Source organism: Leptodactylus fuscus, chromosome 8 (genome assembly GCF_031893055.1).
Source record: "Leptodactylus fuscus isolate aLepFus1 chromosome 8, aLepFus1.hap2, whole genome shotgun sequence".
NCBI classification, from domain to species: Eukaryota; Metazoa; Chordata; class Amphibia; order Anura; family Leptodactylidae; genus Leptodactylus; species Leptodactylus fuscus.
The window spans coordinates 26851380-26878177 of NC_134272.1; the positions used below are offsets into that span (position 1 = coordinate 26851380).

General features: G+C 43.5%; 1 protein-coding gene across 1 annotated transcript in view; it reads right to left on the minus strand.

Annotated features, from left to right (window-relative positions):
- The window catches only part of ADARB1 (adenosine deaminase RNA specific B1), a 70311-nt gene extending 47359 nt beyond the window's left edge, over window positions 1-22952 (minus strand). Inside the window, exons 1-2 of the mRNA XM_075284946.1 lie at window positions 22723-22952; window positions 1118-1199 (exon numbers count right to left, since the gene is read on the minus strand). The gene's annotated coding sequence lies outside the window, so the exon portion shown is untranslated. The remainder of the gene's footprint in view (window positions 1-1117; window positions 1200-22722) is intronic.
- Window positions 22953-26798: the final 3846 nt, after the last annotated feature.

The following is a 26798-nucleotide window of genomic DNA, read 5'->3' on the forward strand; positions in this document are numbered from 1 at the left end:
TGAATAAAAAAAGTCCTTTATTCCATCTGATATAAACTTACAAAAACATCAAAAACAAAGACAAAAAAGAATAACAGACATTAAAAAATTTAGGATGCCATGACTAAGGGACTGTGCGTCCCGAAACGCGTTGGCGTTTTTTAATGTCTGTTATTCTTTTTTGTCTTTGTTTTTGATGTTTTTGTAAGTTTATATCAGATGGAATAAAGGACTTTTTTTATTCACGTCCGCGGAGTGATGCCGATTTCTCTCTTTTTCTTGATCCCATACCTTCGTTTGTTGGTCCACAAACCTATCGTGCACCCCGCCTAGGACTGATTACCATTCACGGTGAGCTCCAATACCTTCTTTTTCTATTCCAATTGGGGAGTCTGCATGAGGACCCCCAGAACGGAATACTGAAAGCACACAAACCCCATAGACTATAATGGGGTCCATGTGCTTGCTGCGAGCAGGAAAGTGGATTGTGAACTACTTTCCTGTCTGCATGATCCCTGCGAGATCTGGCTGCAAGCACACAGACCCCAGTATAGTCTATGGGGTCTGTGTGCTTTCACTGCACACCGCTTGCAGTTGCCTTCGGTATTCCGTTCAGGGTGTCCTCATGTGCACTCCCTCGGATGGAATACCAACGCAGATGTGAACGACGCCTTACACTACAGAGCACTTAAGGATGACTGGATTGGACTTACTCGCCGAACCCACATCTTTCCCTTCCCCAAATACACCGGTTTGTCTGTCCTGTTTAACCCCGTTCCTAATTGTACTGTTATTTTAATAAATAATTCATGTTTTTACCTGACATAGATAATTCTTACATCACACAATTGCGAAGGTGGAGATGATTGATTTCTTATCCTGCCTAATGGGTTGAAATTTCCCCAATGTGGGACTATTAAAGGATTATCTTATCTTATCGTATCACCTAGTCATGCCTCAGGCTACTGCCTAACCCACACTGGTTAAAAAAATGCTTTGTGAAAAAAAAAAAACGAGGGGGGGGGGGGAAAGCATCCCAAAAATGGTAAAAAGAATAAAATAAAAATCCACACAAAAAAATAACATGCAAAAACTATGCATAGATGTAAAGAACAAAAATTTGTTATGACAAACTCACCTTCCACGGCTTCAGGTAGATACTGGTTTCGTAGACTTCTGATACTTGGGATGACCACGAAGATCCCCAGCTGGTGTATAGCCTGCAAAAAAAAAAAAATCTATTTTTAGACGTTGATAACAGATGGCTGTAGAAAATCCTCTTCACTACGGCAGAGGAGTTGGCTGTGTCTCTGCCATTTTACATACGTAATGAATAATCTTATGCCAGCAAGTCAGCTTCAACCATGCTGAACACCAGTGACTATGCAAACACTGCGTGTTGTTTCATGTAAGCTAATATATCAATAATAAACAATGGGTGACACGGATTAACCATTACACCAGTCACTCCGGAATACATCTGGCTGTAAACTAAGCAGGAAATAAGAATCAGAAGGAAACAAGGGCCGGCCAGGTATTCAGCAGACCGGAATGGGCAAGCTAGAATCGAAACGGTGTTGTATGAAACCCAGATATGGGAACATACCGCCAAGGACTTAATATGACCAAGCGCCTTTAGGCGGAGGCCGCTTCAGGTTACGGACCATAATAAAAAAATTATTCAATTTCTGTCTTTATTCTCTAAATTTGCACAAACACTAAAATAAAGTATCAAAATGGGTTCACGCAACAGTTTGTGGAGACCCAGAGAAAGCTATAGATAGATATCAAGCAACTTCCTGAACACATTCACAACCATGCAATGGTGGTACTAGACATATTTAGGATCCCACTGAGGCCAGGACCCCATATTGCGAAACTGCCGTGGAAAACAACGGCGTATTTTACATTACCTGCAAAATAGATGGGATACTGGCTAACCCTATCCACGCATTACAGAAAAAATCTGCAGTGGAAATGCCGCGGTTTCAAGAACGCTTTGTAAATTGCAGCACGTCGATTATACTTACAGAAATACTGGCGTTTCCATACAGGTATAATCAGGGCAATGCATTTATTCGTACCACTTTTTAACTGCGGCTCGCTATGTGGGGCCTTCACCTTAAAACGTCGGGGAGGGGGCTGTTTTGATTTTTTAAATGAAAGAACGGGATATGAATGTGTCCTGCCGGACAGAATACAGATAGGGCATAGTAATACTAGGAGGTTCCATTAGCAGTAGCCAGAAGTGGTTTTATGGCCCTGATTTATGTATGGCACAAGCTCATCAATCATCAGTATCATTTATAAAAGAAGAGGAATATGACAGAAATGAAATGAAGCGTAGTAAATGCTGGGCGCATCCTGGTGGGGTCATTCCAGGTCAACCTAAATCATCTAAAGGATATAAAGTAGACTGAAAAGCAGAGGCAAGGCGATCTAGAAGTGAATACGTTGCCTGCAGTGCCGATCTCAGACAGAATGTTTTAAGGGCAGTAATAGAGCGCCACTCATCTCCAAGTTAAAGCCATACAACGTATTCAGCAACCTTGTAACACAGGGAAGCCGTCAGCATAGGGGTTATGAAATGAAAGGGTTTCGATACAATACGAAAAGTAAAAATATATTTGAACAAAAATGCTTGGAATTTAACACAACGCTCCTCAACGTCATTCTTCCAATGCTTACCCATATAAGGCTTTATCTAAAATATCCATCCAGACACAAAAGCGTACATTCATCAGCAACAAAGCCCAAATAGTTTTAACATGAAAAATCTGTTGAAAGAGGGCGTTACATGAGAATTTTTCTTTTATTTGGAGGAATGCTGGTTTAACACAACGTAAATTATTTCTATGAAGCCAAACCATACTTTCGAGAGCATGAAATATACAATAACATGATCACTTGTCCTTCCAAACCCAAGAAGGGATCCATGTGCTAGGTCCGTGATAGCGAACCAGCCCCGTGCCAGAGATGGCACTCAGAGCCCTCTATGTGAGCACCCATCTATGGCACAGATCATATTGTGTGGTGGCCACTGTGGAGCAAATTGTACTATGTGGCGGCCACTGTGGAGCAAATTGTACTATGTGGCGGCCACTGTGGAGCAAATTGTACTATGTGGCGGCCACTGTGGAGCAAATTGTACTATGTGGCGGCCACTGTGGAGCAAATTGTACTATGTGGCGGCCACTGTGGAGCAAATTGTACTATGTGGCGGCCACTGTGGAGCAAATTGTACTATGTGGCGGCCACTGTGGAGCAAATTGTACTATGTGGCGGCCACTGTGGAGCAAATTGTACTATGTGGAGGCCACTGTGGAGCAAATTGTACTATGTGGTGGTCACTGTGGAGCAAATTGTACTATGTGGAGGCCACTGAGAAGCAAATTGTACTATGTGGTGGTCACTGTGGAGCAAATTGTACTATGTGGAGGCCACTGTGGAGCAAATTGTACTATGTGGAGGCCACTGTGGAGCAAATTGTACTAAGCGGTGGCCACTGTGGAGCAAATTGTACTATGTGGGGGCCACTGTGGAGCTAATTGTACTATGTGGCGGCCAATGTGGAGCAGAATTGACTGTGTGGAGACCACTGTGGAGAGGATTGTACTGTGTGGGGGCCCTTCACTATTTATATCACACAGTATCAGTTATATAGCAGACGCGATATTATAGGTCATAATAACATTGCATGGTTACTATAAAACAGAACTGTCAATAGTGAACATTAATTGTTCAAAATAATACCAAATGTGGTCCAAAATTTTTCTTTAATTGAATGATCTGTAAAGCCCCATTCACACAACTGTATTTTGCGGATCCGTAATTGTCTGCACAATATTAAGGTTAAATTGATGTGTTGGCACTTTGCAATAATTTAGTAGGTTTTGGGTTGCAGTTTGGGTACTCGGTCTCTAAAAGGTTCGCCATCACTGTGCTAGGTGATGTGGCTTTAGCACCAGTAACACATTTAAGCCAGTCTAAGTAAAGGAAATATTGAAGTAAAAACATGCACTTTTAATAAATACGATGCATTTGGAATGTATGAGACTGAGGCCCCATGTTAAGAAAAAGCTGCGTTTTTTTGTTGCAGATTTTACTGGGGGTTTTGAGCCAAAGCCAGAAATGGATGTAGCACAAGGGAGAAGTATACGGGTTTCCTTTAAATTTTCCCATTTCTTTGGAGTAACTCTGAGCTATGGCTGAATAAAACAGAGCATCATCTGGAGAAAAAATTTAAAAAATGGCACGCAATGTGTGACTTAAAAGTCTGAAAAATTGAAGTCTTTGCTATAAACACACAGATTTACACCAGAATTTGGACCAATTTTCAGCTTTAATCTTAATAAATTTGGCGAAAAGTAGAATATATGCTGGCTGAGGTTTCATACACCAATTTTAGTACATTTGGCATACTGCACAGACTTTACACGTTATGTTCCTTTTAATAAATTTGACCCAAGAAATGCTTGAGTCATAGATATTAGGAAACTTAGATTTTCTAGATTTTAGATGTTCTAAATTTGTCCAAAACTCGTGGGTCTTGTCCCCTCTTGCTATGCTCCGCCCATTTTAAATCAGATTTTTTTGTAGATTGCGAGCCCCATATATGAATCACAATGTACATTTTTCCTATCGGTATATGTTTGGAGTATGGGAGAAAATCCATGCAAACATGAGGAGAACATACAAACTCCTTGCAGATGTCCTTGGCAGGATCCAAACCCAGGACTCCAGTGCTGCAAGGCTGCAGTGCTAACCACTGAGCCACCATGTTGTCCTGTCATTTTAGATCAGATTTGTAATCCAAAAACCAAGACTGGAAACTACAGATAGTAAACAATGAAGGGAAAGTTGTGGGACATGTGCGCCTCTTCCGTGTCTTCAGTTGCTGCAGGTTTTGGATGACAAATTCTGATGTAAAACACTGACCAAATACTAATGGTGGGAAAGTGGCCTAAGGAAGCTGCCATATGGTGTCCTTGGCTGCACAACATGCCTGTACCACATTGTTTGATAAGCAATGACAAGTACAATGGTAAATGCCAGGTTGCATGTGTACTTGTCGTTGCTTCTACTGGGGAAGGTATAGGTGCATGTGTCTGGGAGTATCGTGACGCACTGAGAACGATGCAGAATATTGCGGCGAGTCCCTTGATCTGTTTTTCATTGATCTGAACTCATTCCATACCTGCACACGTGTAAAAGGATCCTTATACCCATCACTGTCAGTATAAACCACATATATTAAAAAAAGATTTACACCATTTAACAAACAAATGTTTGCTGTATCATCTCTGTTAATATCAATTGTGATTAGAATTACAGAGGCTTTACAAGGGAGAGATTATGATGTCAGAACTCATCTGTTTATAATCCGATAACTTTCCAGATGTGCAACCTTCACATAAGCACATGAATTGCAGTGCTCCTGATGGAAAGCCAGCATCTGCCTGCCTGAGGAGCTCGGACACGACTGCTGCGGCCGCTGGCTTATTAGAAAATACCGACAAAAAGTTACTAAAAGAAGATGCAAGACAGGCAGCACTGCAAACGGGAAAATGAATTACCGGTAGCGGTGCCATGGACAGCCATTTGGTAAACCGTTCAGGAGGCAGGTTTAGTTCATTCTTCACCAAGAGCCCACAGTCTTAATATAATGCTAGAGAAAAGGTTTCGCAGTTACGCAGTTTTATGTGAGGGCATGTGGATTTTTTATGCAAGTGCTGCACTGAATTCACTGTATATTTTACCTTACGCATTTGTAAAGGGTAAAAATCCACCGTAAAAATCTGCAACATAAAAGCAGACATGCCTTGGACCCAGGGGTGAACCTGCCCTCTTCGCCGCCTGAGGCGGACGACAGAAAGCCGCCCCCCCGGGAGGAGGGGGCAGAGCTTAGGGGACGTGGGGGCGCGAAGGGGCGGGGCGCAGTGGCGTTTGCAGGCAGGGAGAGGACCTGCTCTCTGCCTGAGTGTGAGGGGTGGCCGCTGGAGCAGCACTGAGTCCACAGGGCCTCCCCAATCCACCGCTCGGTGCTAAGCCAGTCCAGGACAGCTTGTCCAGGACTGGCTTAGGTAAGCAAAAATGCCGCCCTCCCTGGGGCCCCTGCATAGCGCCGCCTGAAGCGGTCGCTTCAGGTCGCCTCATGGGAGGAGCAGCGCTGCTTGGACCTGGAACCTGCAATGTCGGCCTACAATCTCCACAGTGCATTTTGTTTTGCGCATACAAGATTTGTTTAAGACTCGTCCGTTCTGCTGCTACTGTAAACTCAGCGGATTCTCCACATGTCAGGAAATCTACACGATAAATATTATTTTATTGCTGATATTTCATTCACTTTTGGAGGGGGGAAGGTGGCAGTTCCTTCCTTTAAAATACTGTTGCTTTTTGCAAAACACCTAAGAAACCTAAATATATGCATGCCGATCCAACAGTTGTGTAGAGGACAGAAGGCAAAAATAACAACAGCAGCATCAAAGGGTCTGCAAACACTTTCCAAACCAATGTATGTGCCAAAGCATTTTTTTTAAAATAAAAAAACAACTAGTTTCCATATAGTCTTGTTTAACCTGAGGACATTTGATGTACTGTAATACTATAGAAGACGGATGTTAAAAATGGCCACAGCCACCAGCAGCTGTGTCTATGATAAGAGAGGGCTCCGGATCTGCTAGGACACATCCAAATCAAAAATATTTGTCGCTTATTAACGGAATGTGAGTATATATACAGCGACTATAGCGCTGTACTGTGAGAGCTCTAACAGCTCTGACTGTCAGTAACGCCCTTCTGACTGTGAAGAGCTACAGTACCGGCACCGATAGCTCTTCACCTGGGGCACAGATCGTGAAAGCCGACAGTGCGCTGAATTCAGCGCACTGTCCGGTTTCTAGCGGTATATAGAACTGCATGTGTCCCAAGTGATGAGAGGTCCTCTTTAACTAAACATATACTTGCATAGCCTTTAGAAAGGCTATTCCACACCTACCTTTTGTATGTAACTTGCCTCAGTAGTTTTTGAATTAGCCAGTTTTTATTCATATGCTCATTAGCTTCCAGCGTGCCCCCTAGAGGTTTCAGTGAGCACTCTCTCTGCTGTATGTACAATACAGGCTGCTGCTGACAACTCATCTCCCTGCTCTCACACACATAGCAAAGAGAGTGCTCGCTGAGACTGCCGATGCTGGCTGGAGGCTAATTAGCATGTGAATAAAAACTACTGAGGAGATTTACATACAAAAGGTATGAGTGGAATAGCCTTTCTAAAGGCTATGCAAGTATGTGCTTAATTAAAAAATGACTTTTCCCAATGATAGAGCCCCTTTAAAAGGGGCTGTTCAGAGACTTTAACTTACCATGCTGTATGTTTATCATGGACTGGGGGTTCCACTCTGACCCTCGGGTAATGTAACTGAAATCAGCTCAACATAATCCGCAGCCCTTTACAGACATTGAGAGTCACTGTCCCATATAGGACTCACAATCTACACTCCCTATCAGTATGTCTTTGGAATGTGGGAGGAAACCACCACAAACACAAGGAGAACATACAGACTCCTTGCAGATGTTGTCCTTGGCAGGATTTGTACCCAAGACTCCAGCGCTGCAAGGATGCAGTGATAACCACCAAGCCCTTCCTGAGGTTTGCCTGTGGTCAGTCCTAATAGCTGTAGTCAATCTCCAATACACTTGTCTATGGGAGCCCCGTGTCGGATAATTTATTTAAAAAATAAATAAATAAATATATATATATATATATATATATATATATATATATATATATATATATATATTAATTCTAATCTTTTACCCTTTCCGTAGATTACAAATGAAAACAAAATAGCCGTTCTTTCATCCATAAATGTCAAAATTCTAAAAATAATGTATATAAAATGGAAAACACTGTAGTGGAAAATCAAAATAGCTGACTATAAATAGTAATGAAAAAGTCAGACATTCCCCAAAACGATATAAAAAAAAACTATATACTGTGCTGCAAAAAAAAGAAGACGTCTTACACTGCTCTGTACACAGAAACAGAAGTAGTAAGGGCTCGTTCACACGGGGCAGATTTGGACGCCGAATCCACCCCCTCACAATAGAGGTCTATGTAGACCGCTAGCTTCCTTTTTTCCGTGAGTGGTCTGTTCCAACTCACGGAAAAAAGAAGCGAGCTGCCCTTGCTTCAGGTGTATTCCGCCGCTGAAACCAAAACAACTTGAGACAAAAACAAAAAAATACTTATAAAAATAGAAATATATTTATTAATTCACAAATAAACACTACAAAATACATGGGGAGACAACAGAAGACAATCTACCACAAAGTAGCAGACTATACTGAATCCTCTCACTGGTAAAATGAGCAGAGGGAAATCCCCCGGTGATACCAAACATATATCCAGGGGAAATGCACCGATCACATATATATATATATATATATAAACATGTCAGAACAAGATAATCATATATAAATATAAATAAATAGACAGTACATACCCACAGTCATGTTGAAACACAAATATAACCGGTCACCAAAGAAGGGGGAAAGGCCGCTGCACACTACCAGTGAGATCAAAGTATGACCGCCTGACGCGCGTTTCGCCTGGATGGCTTCATCAAGAGGCGCCTCACGGCAGCACCCTTTACACTAGGCCCATTCATTTGGGCCTACTCCGGAGCGGGAAGCCGCGACTGTCAGAAGCCACGGCAGGCGCATTTTGATCCTATTCTGACGTGGCTTCCCGCCCAGAATCAGAACCAAAATATGCGGTCCTGTGCCCCTGTGAACTAGCCCTTACAGGTATCAGAACAAATAAAAGAATATTTTTGCATTAGTAATACAACATAAAGTATACAAATTGTGATGACAAACTGTGATGACAAACTGTGATGATCGGGACCCAAAGAATATAAGGAATGTCATTCATACTGCACAGTGCACGCTGTAAAACAAAAAATCGCTATTTATACATGGGAGACAGATATATATACACACACGCGCACACATACATACATACATACACACACCATACTAATAGTTTCCCTGCTTAAATAGCCAATGCCCTTATTGCGAACTCCGCACTCTTCCGTGCAAATACTCCTCAAAAATGATAAGAGTAGTATTCTGTTCTTCCAGAATAGCAGTGCGCCCTCTGCAGGCCATGTACATCCTGGTGTATTTCCTTGATCTACCTGTGTGCAGTCTTTACTTTCCAGCCTCCTCTATCAATGACCCTGTGAACAGAACTGACTGCACATGGAGAACATCAGGGACCCCATAGACTTGTAGAGTCAGTACATGAAGACGTGCCATTCTGCCCACGTTGCAGAAGGTTTGTTTCTTTTAGCTTTAACAGATAAAAACTTTTGGAAAGCGTAAACATTACAACAAAGTATACTTGCTAAAAGGTAGCAGATGGCTATATACTGCGGGAAAATAAATGTCACATCATGACCAAACAAAGCATGCAAGCTGTCCTCTCCGCACACCAGTTTTAGCCTTTGTTTTTCCAAGAAACTAACAGAATATATTCTCCCACTCAAAAATCACAGGTAAAAAAACTGTACTTGTGAAAGCATGCAACCGCACTCGCGTCTATTCTGGCAATGGCTTGTATAAGCAGCACCTGAGGGATTGGACTCCAGTCAAACTGGGTAATGTGGGATGTTAAAGAAAAGCAAATACAGCACCAAAATTGGAAAGTGATTCATAGACCGACAAGTGTACAAATCGCTAATGCTGGAAAATAACCTACCTGGTATTTAAGCAGAAAATACGACCTAAGGAAGAGATCTCAGTTCCTGTCCAACAAACATCCTGAAGCGGGCAGGAATCTCTCAGCAGGGTCTTTGTTCGCTCCGCTAGTCATTTGTATTGCAACATCTAAATGAATTAGAAGACTATATATATGTAAAAGATGGCAGATATAGAACTGCAATCTCCTGGGACTCTCCTCAATGTAATCCTTGCCTTTCTTTGCCCTTCTGCAAAAAAAGGTGCAACATCTTTCTAGTGTATAGGATGTCAGAGAGTCACAAAGTCTAGTAACACAAGGGATTTGCCATAGAAACAATTCTAGGAAAATTTTTCTGAGGTTAAAGCCATACGTTGCGATCCCACAGCGGACCTGCCAGCTACAAAACACAGCTGAAATCTACTGGTTATCGTTGTGTACTTTATCCCCATAGCTGGCCCAGTGTTCAATGTTTGCTAAAAACCGCATCAAATATGGAGCCAGAGATACAGCCATAGGGATGTGCGACAGGAGTAGTTCTTACCACACCCTGGACCGAGGAGGCCCCAAAGGTCTCGGCCATATAAAATTACCACTTTTACAAGATAGGCATGTAATATGAAGGGGCTCCAGAATTTCAAGATAAACCACTGCCTCCTGCAAGTAATAGACTATGTTTGGATGGATCTATAGTAGGGTTGAGTGATCGGGATCGGAAAAGATCGGATTCCAATCAGCGATTGAGTAAATTTCGCGATCACGATCGGAATTGCGACCCGATCTTTTCCAGCAGGATCGAGATCGGAAGTTACCTCAAGATCGGCTCAACCCTAAAAGTGACTTTTCCCATAGAGAAGCATTGGCTAAGGTTGAGGGTCGGGATCGGAAAAGATCGGATTCCAATCAGCGATTGAGCAAATTTCACGATCGAGATTGGCTGAAAAATGATTGGAAATCGATCTTGAAATCTCAACCCTAATGTATAGAAATCACATCCATTACACTGGTGCTGTATATCGCTGATGACTGCCACTGCCATACACCATATGTTATTCCAGAAGTGATACAGCTTTCCATTATACTATTAGTACATCAATGTGATAAAACAACCTACTGTTAGCCACAGACTTCATATTACTCATCTAGTGCAACCATACGCCATTGGAGAAGGGACCAATAACATGAGGATAACCTAAGACTACCCTGAAATTTCAGTTTTAGTGTCATTAGCACATTTGACTTTTTCATCTGCCGCTTTCAGTTAAAAATGACAGACACCAGACAGTCTCCCATTACAATCATTGGGGACCATTTGTCCATTGTTCTGGTCCTCCACTGCACCACAACAATGGACACCCAGCAATGGTGTGAACCTAGCGGAAATTCCAAATTAACCTACCTATGTTTCTAAATGTGAACACTGGCAGAGTATACAGCTTCCATGCAGATGTTGACCTTGGTCACTTATGAACCTCGGGCCCCAGTGTAACAGAGGTAACCACTAAGACAATGCATTGCCCATGTCTGTGCCCAATATTCTGTTTATGGTGATACCAAATATTCTCCAAAGATTTCAGAGGATAAAATAGGATACAAAGGGTTACACTGTGACCCATCTAAGCATCAACATGTATATAGAGTCTGCTTATCTCCATCCTACTACAAGCAGAGATCTGAAAGGGGTTTTCCGGAAAAGCAAGTTATCCCCAATCCAAACTTGGGGATCAGTGGGGATACGACCAGACATCCCCTAATCGTTCCCCATTCTGGCTGGAGCAGTGGTCAGGCATTCTACAAACACAATATAGCACCATGCTCCCGGCTCTGGGTACTATAAAGGTACTGGAGTTGGTTTAACAAGGTTTTTGGTGTTAAAAGACTGCCTTTAAAGGTTTTACAATATTGTAATAATAATAGTTAGTTTCTAGAGCCATCTATCAGCTGGGATTAAATTGACCTCAGCAGTTCGTGGTGGTATACACAGGACCCATTATACCATACACCATTACTCCACTACCCTTACGTATTGACACCTGACACAACATACATTGAACACTTTAAATGGTGACCATCACATCAGCATGATGCAACAAAAATCTGGATTCATCTGACCAGGCGCAATGACCCAGTTCTTGCCCCCTTGCCTGTCTCTTTCCTTAGACAACAATTGTCGTCCTCTGTTATAACCCATCCGTGACTCTATAAGCCTTCGTACATGTGTTCCTATCAGTATTTCTGCCGCTAATAAACACATTATAACTAGAGATGAGCGAGTACTATTCGAAACGGCCATTTCGAATAGCACGCACCCATAGGAATGAATGGAAGTGGCCGGCATGCCGACTTTGCCGGTGGCCGGCCACTTAACCCCCTGCGTGCCGGCTGTGTCCATTCATTCCTATGGGTGCGTGCTATTCGAAACTGGAGTTTCGAATAGTACTCGCTCATCTCTAATTATAACTGAAACACATTTTACATTTCTCTCTCAGACTGTGGGAGTCTACAATACAGAGCAGTTTTCCCCTCCCCTATTACTGATACTATTCTGCCAGAAGGTACTGTACAATAGCAAATAAACCGCTAAGAAAAGCCTGAAGTCTTCTAAAATGTTAGCGACCATTTAAAGGGGGTGTTCACACTATCATTGTTAATGTCCGTTACTGTCTTCCTTCATAGGATAACAGCAACAGACATTAAACTTTCTCAAAGAACAGTCACAGTCTAATTCTGTTTCTGTTCCCATTGACACTAATGTAAACGACATGATGGAAGCTATCTTCTGTCATGTTTGTTTACTTTTGTAATGGAAGATAAAGTTGTGGAGTTAGTAGGTCAAACCACCGACTCAGAGACGTCTATTTTTCCACAGACTCTGACTCCTTCATAAACAGCTGACAGCCATGATCAGTCAGAAGCAGTAAAGATACACTATGCAACAACCATATTAATATTGTCACAATATAAATGAATTTTTTTCTTTTTTTTTTTTTTTTTTTTAATCTGGAGTTCATAACTTTTCCTAGTCCACACAAAATTGGTTCCAACTTAGACTCCAATCCCACAGCCTTGCTAGGCAAACAGTCTGCCAGAGGAGGCGCTTAATTTATGATGAGAAATCCTCTGTTGGTGCAAAACACATCAAGACCAGTGTTGGAAATACCTGTATTTAGTAAAGCCCCAGCATGATGAGTTTTGGGAAAATAAATGCCAAGAAAGCAAAAACAAACAAACACACAAAACAAAAACAAGTAATGCATGTATTCAGATTACTGTTCAACTGTAACATGTGGGTGGCGTTTCTTTTCAAAAAAAAAAAAAAAATTCCTCATCCAAAAGTTGCTTATTCCCTGACAGAAAGACATGGTATGCAGAAAGAAGAGGCCCGATTCTTGAAAGACAGACAGACAACCTGGCTGCCCTTATACATTAGATTATACACAGTCCAGTCATATTAATGTGACCAGCGCTTACTTTTGATGTCAACGTTAAATCACCAATCGCAGAAGGCACGTGTCATCAGCCATCTGGGTGCACTCATCATTGTGGAAGGAACGATGGATCAGCACAAGTACGCATCTATCCTTGCGGACCATGTTCACCCCTACATGTGAATTGTTTTTCCTTAGGATGATGGCATCTACCAGCAGGACAATGTGACGTGTCATAAAGCTCACAGTGTACGTGCGTGGTTCTTGGAGCACCAGGATGAGTTTACCGTACTCCCTTGGCCAGTAAATTCCCTGGACTTGAACCCAATCGAGAATCTGTGGGACCACCTCGGTCAGGTTGTTGTTGCGCCATGGATGCTCAACCATGTAACCTAATGCAGCTGGTCACGGCACTGGAGTTGGCATGGCTCAACATCCCAGTGAACATCAACGTCTCGCAGTGGTCCGCTCTGCCAAAGGTGATTATTCTGGATTTTGACAGGTGGTCACATTAACGTGACTGGACTGTGTATGAGGACCTGATGAAACTTTTCATTTGTATGAGAGACAGCTTCATACATTTGGTTAAAACATTTTTTTTTTGCCAATACAGCAAAAAAAAAAATTATTTTTTACGCTAGGTTCACATTAGTGTTCGGGGTTTCCATGCTTCAGGTCCATTTGTGGGCTCAAAAAACAGAAACCTAACCCGAAAAAATAATAGACTATAGTGGGGTCCGCCGGGTTTCCACCCGAAACATGTGGAGAGAAGAGTCCTGCTTGCATTGCGGATTGAGGGACGGAATCCCCAAATAGTGCTCAAGTGCAGATGTCAGGACCTGACCTATTAATTGGCCTTTAGCCACTTCTAGAAGACAACCTCTAGAAAAAAAAAAAAAAAAAATACACAGAGTGTATTTGTAGTACACCCTTCCTACTTCTACAATTATTATAGGGGTTTTCCCAAGTTGGGCAATGTAGTGGTATAGCTGGTCACATGGTATACACAGAGCTGCATCACTGCAGTCCTCAGGTAAGAACAAAGTGATGGCACTAAAACAGCAAGGGAATAAGAGGACCAACAATCCTTCCTGTATTACATTTCTCCCTTTATCCATACCTATTACTTTTGCATACTCAGAGAGACAATGAGGGAATTTTTTTATTTTTTTTTTTTAATTCAAAGTTTTTATTTCAAATTTTTCATCGTCAGACAATAACAGACATCAGGGCCAAAAAACACCCCGAAAGCCTAAAGAAACACAAATAAACATAACAAGATGACAACAATGTAAACAAACATGGAACGACATTGGGCTACCAAGAGAACCCCCGGATAAGCCAGGAAGGAGGAAAACAGGAGAGTAGAAGAAGGTAAGAAGAGAGGGGGGGCAAGCACAATGGGGGAAATTAACCATTTCACCATATTAACCACTATTTAAAGAGGACCTTTCACCATATCCGGGCACAGGCAGTTCTATATACTGCCAGAAAGCTGACAGTGCGCTGAATTCAGCGCACTGTCGGCTTTCCCGATCTGTGCCCGGTGTGAAGAGCTTACGGCCCGGTACCGTAGCGCTTTACAGTCAGAAGGGCATTTCAGACCATTAGCCAGAGACGTCCTTCTGCCTCACGGCGCCAATCGCGCTGTGCTGTGGAGCCGGGAGGAACGCCCCCTCCCTCTGCTCACACAGCTTGTCCGTAGACTAGCATTATCAGGAGAGGGAGGGGGTGTTCCTCCCCGCTCCACAGCACAGCGCGATTGGTGCCGCGAGGCAGAAGGACGTCTCTGGCTAATGGTCAGAAACGCCCTTCTGACTGTAAAGCGCTACGGTACCGGGACCGATAGCGCTTTACACCGGGCACAGATCGGGAAAGCCGACAGTGCGCTGAACTCAGCGCACTGTCAGCTTTCTGGCAGTATATAACACTGCCTGTGCCCAGATATGGTGAAAGGTCCTCTTTAAGAAAGTGTGCTGTTATCATGGTAGGCCAGGAACACCTTGGCTCAGCAAATTTACTAGAATTCAGTCCCTGGTGCACAAGATCTCTGAAGATGTGCCAGAGTTTTTACAAGGATGGAGTGCATTTTGCACCAGCAGGTGAACATAACAATCACTAGTCTTAATACTGTACATAGGGGAGAGAGGCTTAGGCCTTGATCCCACTGAGTTTTCTGGCTGCGGATTTTGACACGGAATCCGCCTCAAAATCCGCTGCCAAAACCGGGTCCCATTGATTTCAATGGTAGCTGCTCAGATCTTTTTTCCGCTAGCTGGTAGTGGGAAAAAAAAGCGGGATGACCCTTCTTGCCACGAGGCTCCCTCCCATTTAGGTCGACTCATTTGGTCCTAATCCGGAGCGGAATGCCAGCGCATAATGTTCACATGTGAACATGCAAATTCCGCCGTGTGAATATACCTTTAGACTGAAATCTGACGCGGTTACCACATGCTGCTACAAATAATAGGACCAGAGCTCGGTGTACAGAACTATCTAATGGGTTTTTAATACTTCAGAATTAAAGTTGTTTTTAGCAGGTCTTTAATGTGCTGGATTTCAAGTTTTTCTTCATATACGTTAAGACAGTACAAGAATATGAAACACAAGTGAAGGGATCTGTCCAGCAGCTTACACACACACACACATATATATATATATATATATATATATATACACACACACTCACCGGCCACTTTATTAGGTACACCCTGCTAGTAATGGGTTGGACCCCCTTTTGCCTTCAGAACTGCCTCAATTCTTCGTGGCATAGATTCAACAAGGTGCTGGAAGCATTCCTCAGAGATTTTGGTCCATATTGACATGATGGCATCACACAGTTGCCGCAGATTTGTCGGCTGCACATCCATGATGCGAATCTCCCGTTCCACCACATCCCAAAGATGCTCTATTGGATTGAGATCTGGTGACTGTGGAGGCCATTGGAGTACAGTGAACTCATTGTCATGTTCAAGAAACCAGTCTGAGATGATTCCAGCTTTATGACATGGCATTGCATTATCCTGCTGAAAGTAGCCATCAGATGTTGGGTACATTGTGGTCATAAAGGGATGGACATGGTCAGCAACAATACTCATGTAGGCTTTGGCGTTGCAACGATGCTCAATTGGTACCAAGGGGCCCAAAGAGTGCCAAGAAAATATTCCCCACACCATGACACCACCACCACCAGCCTGAACCGTTGATACAAGGCAGGATGGATCCATGCTTTCATGTTGTTGACGCCAAATTCTGACCCTACCATCTGAATGTCGCAGCAGAAACCGAGACTCATCAGACCAGGCAACGTTTTTCCAATCTTCAATTGTCCAATTTCGATGAGCTTGTGCAAATTGTAGCCTCAGTTTCCTGTTCTTAGCTGAAAGGAGTGGCACCCGGTGTGGTCTTCTGCTGCTGTAGCCCATCTGCCTCAAAGTTCGACGTACTGTGCGTTCAGAGATGCTCTTCTGGCTACCTTGGTTGTAACGGGTGGCTATTTGAGTCACTGTTGCCTTTCTATCAGCTCGAACCAGTCTGGCCATTCTCCTCTGACCTCTGGCATCAACAACGCATTTCCGCCCACAGAACTGCCGCTCACTGGATGTTTTTTCTTTTTCGGACCATTCTCTGTAAACCCTAGAGATGGTTGTGCGTGAAAATCCCAGTAGATCAGCAGTTTCTGAAATACTCAGACCAGCCCTTCTGGCACCAACAACCATGCCATGTTCAAAGGCACTCAAATCACCTTTCTTCCCCATACTGATGCTCGGTTTGAACTGCAGGAGATTGTCTTGACCATGTCTACATGCCTAAATGCACTGAGTTGCCGCCATGTGATTGGCTGATTAGAAATTAAGTGTTAACGAGCAGTTGGACAGGTGTACCTAATAAAGTGGCCGGTGAGTGTATATATATATATATATATATATATATATATATATATATATATATATATATATATAAAATGGCCTGTCCTTAGGATAAGCCCACAATATCAGATTGGTAGGGGCTGACACCTGGCACTACCAAGCTTCACAACTTATCAGGAACATCACTGTACATAGAACAATGGCTGTGTCTTGTATAGCAGCTCAGTCCCATTCAATTAAGGAGACTGAGCTCTAGAAGAATCAAGCGAATGATAAGGTGACATCAGACACTATATCAGGAAGAACTACTTGGCAGAGCACAGCGGGCACTACATTTATTTTATGGATGGGGGTGGAAAGTGTCACAACCCCACTGATTTAATACTGATAATCTATCCTAAGGAAAAACCACCAATATTAAAAAAGGGACCATTGAGTCTAACCCACTGCTAAATACTGCAGCACTGGAGGAGATGAGATTTAAAGTAACCCAGCCCAGCGGACCCCACTGACTATAATATGGTCTAGTGTCTTTAAACCAAAACAGGCGGGGGAAAATATCCTCCATGCAGGGCCTTTTCCTCTGATGATTTTCGTCGGACATTGTGACGGAGCCTTTACTGCCCATTGCAGCTTTTTTTGTGGAGAAAACCATTATTTCACTCATAAGTAAATTAGCTGAAAAGTGCTTTTGGCTTGTTTCTTGTACCCTCCAAGCTCTGCATGACAAGACCACCCCTCTGTACCCAGGTAAGCAGGCATCAAGTGTACTGTATAGTGTGATGTCACTATACCTGAAAGTAAATTGTCTGAATCCGGCAGTCTCTTTAAGCAGAAGATTGGTGCTGGTGCCAGGTGTCAAACTCCCTTAAAGGGATTCTACCATTAAAATCACGATTTGTGTCGATCACACGTAGGAATAACCTTAAGAAAGTCTATTCTCCTACCTTTAGATGTTTTCTCTGCACCGCCATTTGGTAGAAATCCCGGTTTTCGTCTGGATGCAAATGAGTTATCTCGCAGCACTGGGGGCGGTCCGCAAAACTCAAACAGCACTGAGGGTGTCCCCAATGCTGCGAGAGAACTCTTCAGCGCCGCCTCCATCTTCTTCAGGAACGGCCTCTCTGCGCGTCTTATTCCGGAGCTGTGTTTAAACTTCTAGGCCTCGGGCAGAGAAGACTGCGCATGCCCACAGGCCACAAGAAAATGGCCGCTTACAAAGTAAGTAAGCGGTCATTTTTCTTGTGGCCATGGGTATGAACAGTCTGCTCTGCCCAAGGCCTACAAGTTTGAACCCAGCTCCAGAAGAAGACGCGCAGAGAGGCCGTTCGTGAAGAAGATGGAGGTGGCGCTCGAGAGTTCTCGCGCAGCATTGGGGACACCCTCAGTGCTGCAAGAGAACTCATTTGCATACCAGCGAAAATGGAGATTTCTACCGAATGGCAGCACGGAGAAGACATCTAAAGGTAGGAAAAGAATAGCCTTTCTTAAGGCTATTCCTACGTGTGATCAACAAAAAAAAATGTGATTGTAATGGTAGAATCCCTTTAAATCTGATACTGATGATCTATCCTAAAGGATAGGCCCTCAATATGAAAATCCAAGAAAGCCCCTTTAACCTGGGCCAAAATTTGGTTATGCAACAGAACAAAATCAAATTGATAACTGAATAACTAAAGGGGGAAATCAAGGTGTTAAAATAGTCAAGTACTGACCTCTAACCTACTGAAATGGGGCGTCTTAAAAGAGCTTATTTAAAAATAAAAAAAAAAATTTAGTAGAGGGTTTAAGAATAGATCATCTAAGTTTTAGCCACCTCTTCATGTATAGTGGAATTATTTTTTTTAACAAACGTAAGACAGCAATTGGTATAAGAAAATAATAATTAAAATAGGTTTATGGTGTAAATTTGGTTATGTGGAATCCAGCGGTGGTCACATCAATTGGTAAAGTAGAGAGACAGGAGAGGGGGGGTACGTTTTCCCCTCAGGACTGTGTATTTCACCCCCACACTGCGCATTTTGGATATTTTTTCATCTTTTCACATTTTAAAAATGCAAACACAGATTTTAATCATTCATACAGACGCTTTACTAAGAGTGATATCCTCATGGGAAGGATGCACTGTCCATGTTATAAGCAAACATATTACTGTATATTATATTTAGGTCAGTATTTTTAAGCTATCATGGAAAGCTTTACACCTTCCTGATGTAAAATACTGACCATGTGAAGGAGTTCTAATGCTGCCTATAGTCACTAAACATTTCACTCCTTGCAATGCAGCAACATTACGTGCCTGTACCTATCCGAAACCTAGAAAACTCCTTTACAGGTAAGACATCAAAACAGAAAATAAGCAGGAAACATTTGGATCACAACTGATGAAGTTTTCTACAGAAAGAAGACAATATAATAGTCCAATAAAGAATATCTTTACAAATGCAAACAAGCTCAGGGGCTTTTGGTGCAATATCAGTACAGAACAGTTGACCTTGATCATATGTGAGCACAGCCAAAGAGGTTTTTTAAGGGGTTAAAAGGTGCACCTTACTACCCCCATGTTTAATATTCAACACAATTGAGAGTCAAAGCACATGCCCCCCTCCCTTTATTTTTTTGGGGAATGATGGTAGTAGCAGCAGTCTCATTCACAAGCCTGTACAGCCATCCTTATATAAGCGGAAACAGGAATTAATACTAAGTGGGCGCCTCTTACCTCAACTTACAAGACAGTATACACAACTAAAGCAAGAACAGTTCTTCATCCTTCCACCTGAAAGATGTGCAAGGCATCAGAAGCAGCAACACATTTCATCTTTAAGAAAGGGAAAGTCTTAGTGTGATCCAAGACACAATGAAGAACACCACAACTGAGCTTTGCAAGACGCCAATTTGTATTACCTCGGTTAAACACTGCGAAACTGGCGTTACAATGTGCGGTATGGCTGTACATGTTAGCGTGGTGCTAAGGGATGCTGTGATCAGCTTTCTAATGACAGGATCTACGTGTGGGGGATGGGGCAGGAATGCTGCGGCAGGCTCTCTGTATGCAGAGCCATCTACATGTCAATCTAATTCGGGTTATTCATTAATTCCCAATTGTGCCACTAACTTTACAGCATCCGTCATGTAGAGAAACTCTATAATGTTAGAAGATGGCAGATAAGCCGCGGACGGTTATAGGTTACACTCTGTGCTCTAATGACAAAGAATATTTGCAAAGGTTACTTTGTATTCGGCCAAGACCATAATGAAAGTGAAGTGCTATAAAGCTTTCTATCTATACATAGAAACATCATGTCCAGAGCTCAACATACAAATACAATTGTGTTTAAAATGCAGACAAGGACTAGGCACAGGGAATTCTGGCCAGAGAGTCCTCGATGGCTACTGTAAATGTGTCAGGGTTATGGTTTCACATTGTTAAACTAGGACTAAACCCCCCGATACAACCAATTGTGGGTAGGGGTCTCTAGATCAGTCAGCTCACTACAGGCAGGAGAAGCAGATGGTCAAGCAGGCCCATAAACAAGGCTCATCCTAATGAAATCCCTGCTTACAAAGCAGCACAGTACAATGAAGAAGTAAAGCTACGTGCGGATAGTGTCACAGTTCACACTTTGGTGCAGTTTTTGTAAGCAGAAAAGCTGCAAATATTTGGCGCACCAAATGACCCAGATGATGAGTGTGGCCAGGTTATGACCCACAAGGTGTCGAGACAGTAACCAAACAGTGGGCAAAAATAAATTTAAAAAAATATCTATTCCTGCTGGATTTCTGCAGTCCTAATTCACTCAATCATTAGATGCAACATGCAGCACAATATTTGCACTGTTGCCCTCGTCTTAAAGGGATCTTCAGGGTCTCAGTGTAATTCCTGGCAGGGATCCGACGCCGCACCAACCAGCAGTCTCTAGGACCTATACAGTGGACAAAGCTGGAAGTGGACAACCCCTTCCCCCGTATGGCAGTAGTGCAGTGTTGTGTCTATTCACTAAAAAAGGAGCAGAGATGCAATACACCAGCCTGGCCACTATACAGAGGATGGTGCCTTCTGCTTCCCGCAACGTCTCCTATGTAACTTCTGGCAGCCAATCAGCACAGGAGCCAGGTGTCAGACCCCCGACGATCAGATACTAAATATCCCGGGGATAGTTATCAGTACTTTGAACACCCCTTTAAGATCCAGTCCTGCTCGTGAACAGACAGGAAAAACCTAAAAGGTGGAGGATTTTGCTGATACGACTATAGACCAATGCTCTTCACCCTTATGGTATTGGGGTTGTTTTGGATCTATAAAACTTCTGGCGCTGCTGTTTATAGGGTTGTAGTAAACGGAGTAATGACTAATATCTAAAAACTCCTGCACTAAGGTCCACAGTCTGCGAAAAAAGATGACCAATGGGAAACATAACCACAGCAGACACTGACTGGCTGCAGCAGTGATGTGGGTCATGTGTCTGGATGGGACAGGACTATGGTAGAAGTATGACCAAATACCAGCGGGGACCATAAACCCAATGGTGTGGTGGTATTGAGTGATTTGTAAGAGAATGAAAGGTACTATTTTAGCCATATACAGGCTTCTTAAAATTGGTTTTAAGCTCTAATACCCCACATGGTCAAGCAAATGGTTGCTTCAAATGGAAACCTGCTCTTAGGGTGGAAAGAGTCCATCAGAATAAACCGGGAGACTGAAGCAGTAGTCCATAGAGAAGGATCCCACCCTGCTCTGCTTTTCTTTGCATTAGTTTTCCTCATCTTTGCTGCTGGAATTGTACATAGATTGATAAACAGAGATAAAGATGATCCTGAATGACTTGGTGCAGGACACTTTCAAGAGTCTGATCTGCAGGCAGCACATTACAGAACAGGAGGAGATGAACAGGCTGATAAGTAGTTTTATGTGAAATGATTCAGTCAGTATAAATTGTAATCTGATGTTCTTCTATGGTTAGGAGTCCAGTGGGCGGTCCTAATCACTGACTGACAGATGGCTATCAATCCCTGATCAGCCGGCACACTGCACTGCTCAGTATATAAGAGCAATACATGACAAGTCTAAAACTATACATCCATATCGTCCATCAGCCCCCTCCATGCTGACCACAGATCTGACTGCATTGCCAGGTGCCCATTAACCCATGCTTGTCCATCTACTGAAACCCCCCAAAAGATGACACTAAATCTGAGCACTTCATGGATGACAATGGCCCCTTTCGCTGCCCCTGTCACTGTGAATGATGTGACCTCCTCCTGCCCCCGCGTCACCCAGCACACTCATCACATAGCTGAAGGTTTCACACTGGCAACAAATTGTCTAAAATGTACCAGTTCTGCTTGGACACAGCGATGATCAGTAAGATCCTTGTCTGTGGTGCTAAACCAATCAGATCTGATAGAGATCCGTCCCCTACACGTTGTATACATCATATAGGCTACAGACAAGGTGCTCATACCCCATATCGGTCCATCATGTCTACAGTGATGGGGTCCCCCATAATAAAGCAGATGAGTGACCCCCACACTAGTGCCCACCCTGCACAGCCCTCACCTGCAGCTCCACCACCCCCCTCACAATGAATGGTGGTCGTGCCCAGCAGGCACATAGCAGAGCACCAGGAGCTGACAGGCAGCAACAGCCTCGTCCCACCCTCATGAATGTGGAGCTGCACGTCCAGAATACCCAGGCTCTCACCTTCACGGTGCCTGAGAGGAGCAGTGACAGGCCGGTCGCCCCGGTGAGGTGTCCGCAGGGGACAATAGACTGTGTCACAGGGATGCCGTGTGTGTCCCCTCCGCTGTCGTGTCAGTCAGGTGCACCTTCCCTGTCAGCCGGAGCTGGGTGCTATGCCCGGTGCTGCGCACTCTCACTCAGCTCACACGCAGCGCTCCGCTATTCTCCTCCCGCCAACAACGCGCGCACACCGCCGACCAATCACAGCGCAGAATCCCTCATTACCGACCACGCCCACCGCGCGTCCCCGCGGCCGCTGACAATAGTTTACGTGCAGGGGGCGTGCTCGTTAGCTAGCTCCGCCCACTCGGCGTACGTCACTGCGGGCAGGATTTTTGAAGCCCAGGAGGTGACATGTTGGTAGCGTCCGTGTCACGTTGGGGGAGAGGAGCAGCTGCCACCCTCTGGCGAGGCACAGCCTATAATGTTGGCGTCGGGGGATTTGGGAGAGGCTAATGTCTCTTCTCTCTTTAGAAGCTGTAATTAATTCTATTTGTATTGCCTTTGTCCTTTACATTGGGACAAAGCATCAAGGGTTTATTACATTAGGAGATTCCCAGAGGTTACTTGTGTAGGGTCTATTGATCTCCCATTATATGGCTTTATGGGAATCATTAGAAATGACTCTACATATGTCTTAGCCCATGTAGTTGAGGAGCGAACACTCAGATTTTACTTTATAGCTGCAGAGTGGTGTTAAACCTCCAGGGGGCGCTACATTAATCCCATAAAGGGTTAGGATGAGGCACGTGAGAACCTCTGAGGCAGACCCACCCCCACAAAGTCCTTGTCCGCTGCCCCAAACACCAGCACTTTAATCCTTACCCCAAACCCTTTTAAAATAATCCCACAACCCCCAAAATGCAGAACTTTACTAATCGCTGCTATTCGCCATTTGCTATATTGGCATCACATGACCTCCTCGTGTGACATCATACCTCCTGGGAGTCCATCCCCCGACTTATGGGCCCTAGTGCAGAGTTTACATAAGGACCCAGAGGATCCATGCTTTGCCTCTGGTCCAGGGTGCTGAACTGAAGTTCCATGTTTTAGGCCGTGCCCGTCAGCAAACTACAGGGTTTGGTTCATGGCAGTGGCTTTCTCAGTCAACAGACTACAGGTTGATGCTAAACAGCGTCATCACCCACCTCCCCGTATAAAAGTCCCTTGTTTTCCATGACTAATAGGATATGCTCGGGGAGGGTACCCTGCAGATATTCTGTCCTGCAGGTGGAAATTCTTCAGTATATTACCGCAGGGGCGTAACTAAAGGTTTATGGACCCTGGTACAAAAGCTCAACCTGGGCTCCCCTACTCAACTTCCAGGCTTGTTAACAAGCCTTTCATAAATCCCATCCACTGTCAGCGTCAGCCACCAAATCCCTTCTCGACTATAAGCTGCTGACTAAGTGCCATTAAAGGGATAATTTTCTGCTTTCTGATAGTGGAAGGTTAGTAGGTATAATTGACATGTTATGATTTACAAAACAGCAGTGTTTTGTGGAAAAATGCTGTGCATATTTTTCCGTAAAATGGGCATAGGATTTGCGTTTATGTCACGTAGAGCCCCAGCCTTAATCTGCCTTAGTGCAGTGAGGGTAACCTGTTGACTCCCTGGTGTAAAATATCCAATATTTGGGTGAAACTTGTGATCAAGTGTTGAGCGGCCTTAAGAGATAGGTCTCACAAGGTAACATTATAAGAAGAGTCAGCTTCTTATAAAAACAATATGGAGGTATATTAATGTTTTCAAGGAAAAACAGGAACAGGGAAAACTTCCAGAATGACAGAAATTTCAGTCACTGTCTCATTAGCTTACACCATCAGAGAAGCTCATAGTTGGGTTTCTTCATCTGGATAGCTTGTAGAGATCCAGGCTGGTTCATACTTGATCATCTGGTTGATGGACTCTGGGATGGTCATGACGTCTTGTCCAGTATGACAGAGAGAGATAGAAAACAGATCTGCCATAGATCCCCCATGAATGACCACCATCCCCCACAGCAGCGACCACCACGATCACCCAGGCATGTGTGTCTGTCACTCATTTATGTTCATGAGACGGTGTTGCCCTCCATCTTGTTGCTTTATAAGGACTCTAAAGTGGTGTACGCTAACTGCACCCATGTACCAAAATACAGAAGAGTGAAGTCAGCAGAGTAGTAACCCTATGTATTCCATGAATATTGTAGTATCATAATATTTAACACCTGGTTTCTGGGCCCATTTGCATCGGTGCCCACTGCAGCCCCTATAGATATGCCAGTGTATTATAGTACCACCAGAATTAATGAGGTTGTACCACATGCTCTTCTAGATGCTCCAAAAAATTAACTGCAGTGCAGATGATAAACCAACAGCATGTCACACTGCTCATTGCATAGGCTGAAATTCATGGCGATTTTGCAACAAAATTTGCATGGTAAACAGGAAGCGTAAAATGTCAAGTGAATCTGCAACAGAATTTTTCTGTTGCAGTTATTTTGTTTCATGTGGATAGGTACATTACCATAATGAAAAATAAAAGAAACTTGACATATCCCATTATAGTCAATGAGGTCCATCAGGCAGTGTTGTTGTCCTTCATGTAACAGATCAGGCACTCCATTATTATCTAATACAGGTAGTCCTCGACTTACGACGTTGATCCATTCTTGCGCGGCGTCGTAAACCGAATTTCGACGTAAGTCGGAAACCTACCATACCGACGCCGCATAGGAACGGATCACAGTGATTTAGTGTGCAGCGGCTCATAACAGCAAGCTGCCAGCTCTCTTCCGATGAGCAAGGACGAGCCTGCTGTAGAACCAGCATTGATTTACCGCAGGCTAGTCCTTGCTACTTGGGAGTTCTGGCAGTTTTCTGTTACAAGGGAGCTCTCATCTCTAGTTGTAACCACGAAACGTCGTAACCCGAGACCGTCGTAACCCGAGGACTACCTGTATATACATACAGATAGATAGATAGATCATAGTCCACAAGGCAGCTCCCCAAGGTTACCACGCAGGACCCGGAGTAGCTGGCTATATATGGAACTGCTTAAACGTTTTCTGTTTCATTGAGATGTACCATACCAATCAGGAATGAATATGAAAACTACATTGTTGTTATATCATGTCCTTTCTCTGCTACTATTTAATGTTTTTAATAAAAAGTGCATCAGCACACATTTCTTAGCTGAGAGAGGAATGAATAACAATACATAGACTGGTGTGACTTCTTTACCGTCTGGCACTCAGCCTGATTAATTAGGACGACGACAGTCACCCAGGATTATTGGTCAATTAGTCATAAACATAGGTATGACCTTATCAGGCTTATTCCCTGCCCTCATGGCCAGTAAGTAATGAACACAATGAAGAGGGGCAAATACCCTTTAAACCATTTTATTTTATTTTTTGTAGATTGTGAGTCCCATATAGGGATCACAATTTACATTTTTTTTTCCTATCAGTATGTCTTTGAAGAATGGGAGGAAATCCACGCAAACATGGGGAGAACATACAAACTCCTTGCAGATGTTGTTCCTGGTGGGATTCAAACCCAGGACTCCAGCGCTGCAATGCCAACCACTGAGCCACCATGTTGCCTCCCTTTAAACAATTTCTGTCCCTTGATGTAATAATACATGAAGTGGCTCAGGCAGTTGGTGCACCTGAACATACTATTACATCAGTGTGGTCACACTGGCTTAGAAATTGTGTCTGTGCAATCCCTGCAGGACCAGCAGGAATTGACATCCCAGGATCAAAGAAACCTGTGATCCCGGCTATTGACCATGTTATCCAAATGGCTAAACATAGGAAGAGGCTGTTTCTGTCACCCTATCCAAAAACAACAATGCAACTTTAATGTTTTTTGGGGGGTTTGTATTTCTTTCAACTGCTAACTTGTAGAGAAAAAACTACTTGGTCTGGTTGTCTCATTTCTATCACAGAGATTACATGGCAATCAGATATTTGCCCAAATTGTGCCAAAATCTGCTTCATGGGCATCTAATCTCTGTTGGTAACTGCAGATGTTATGTCTTTGGCACT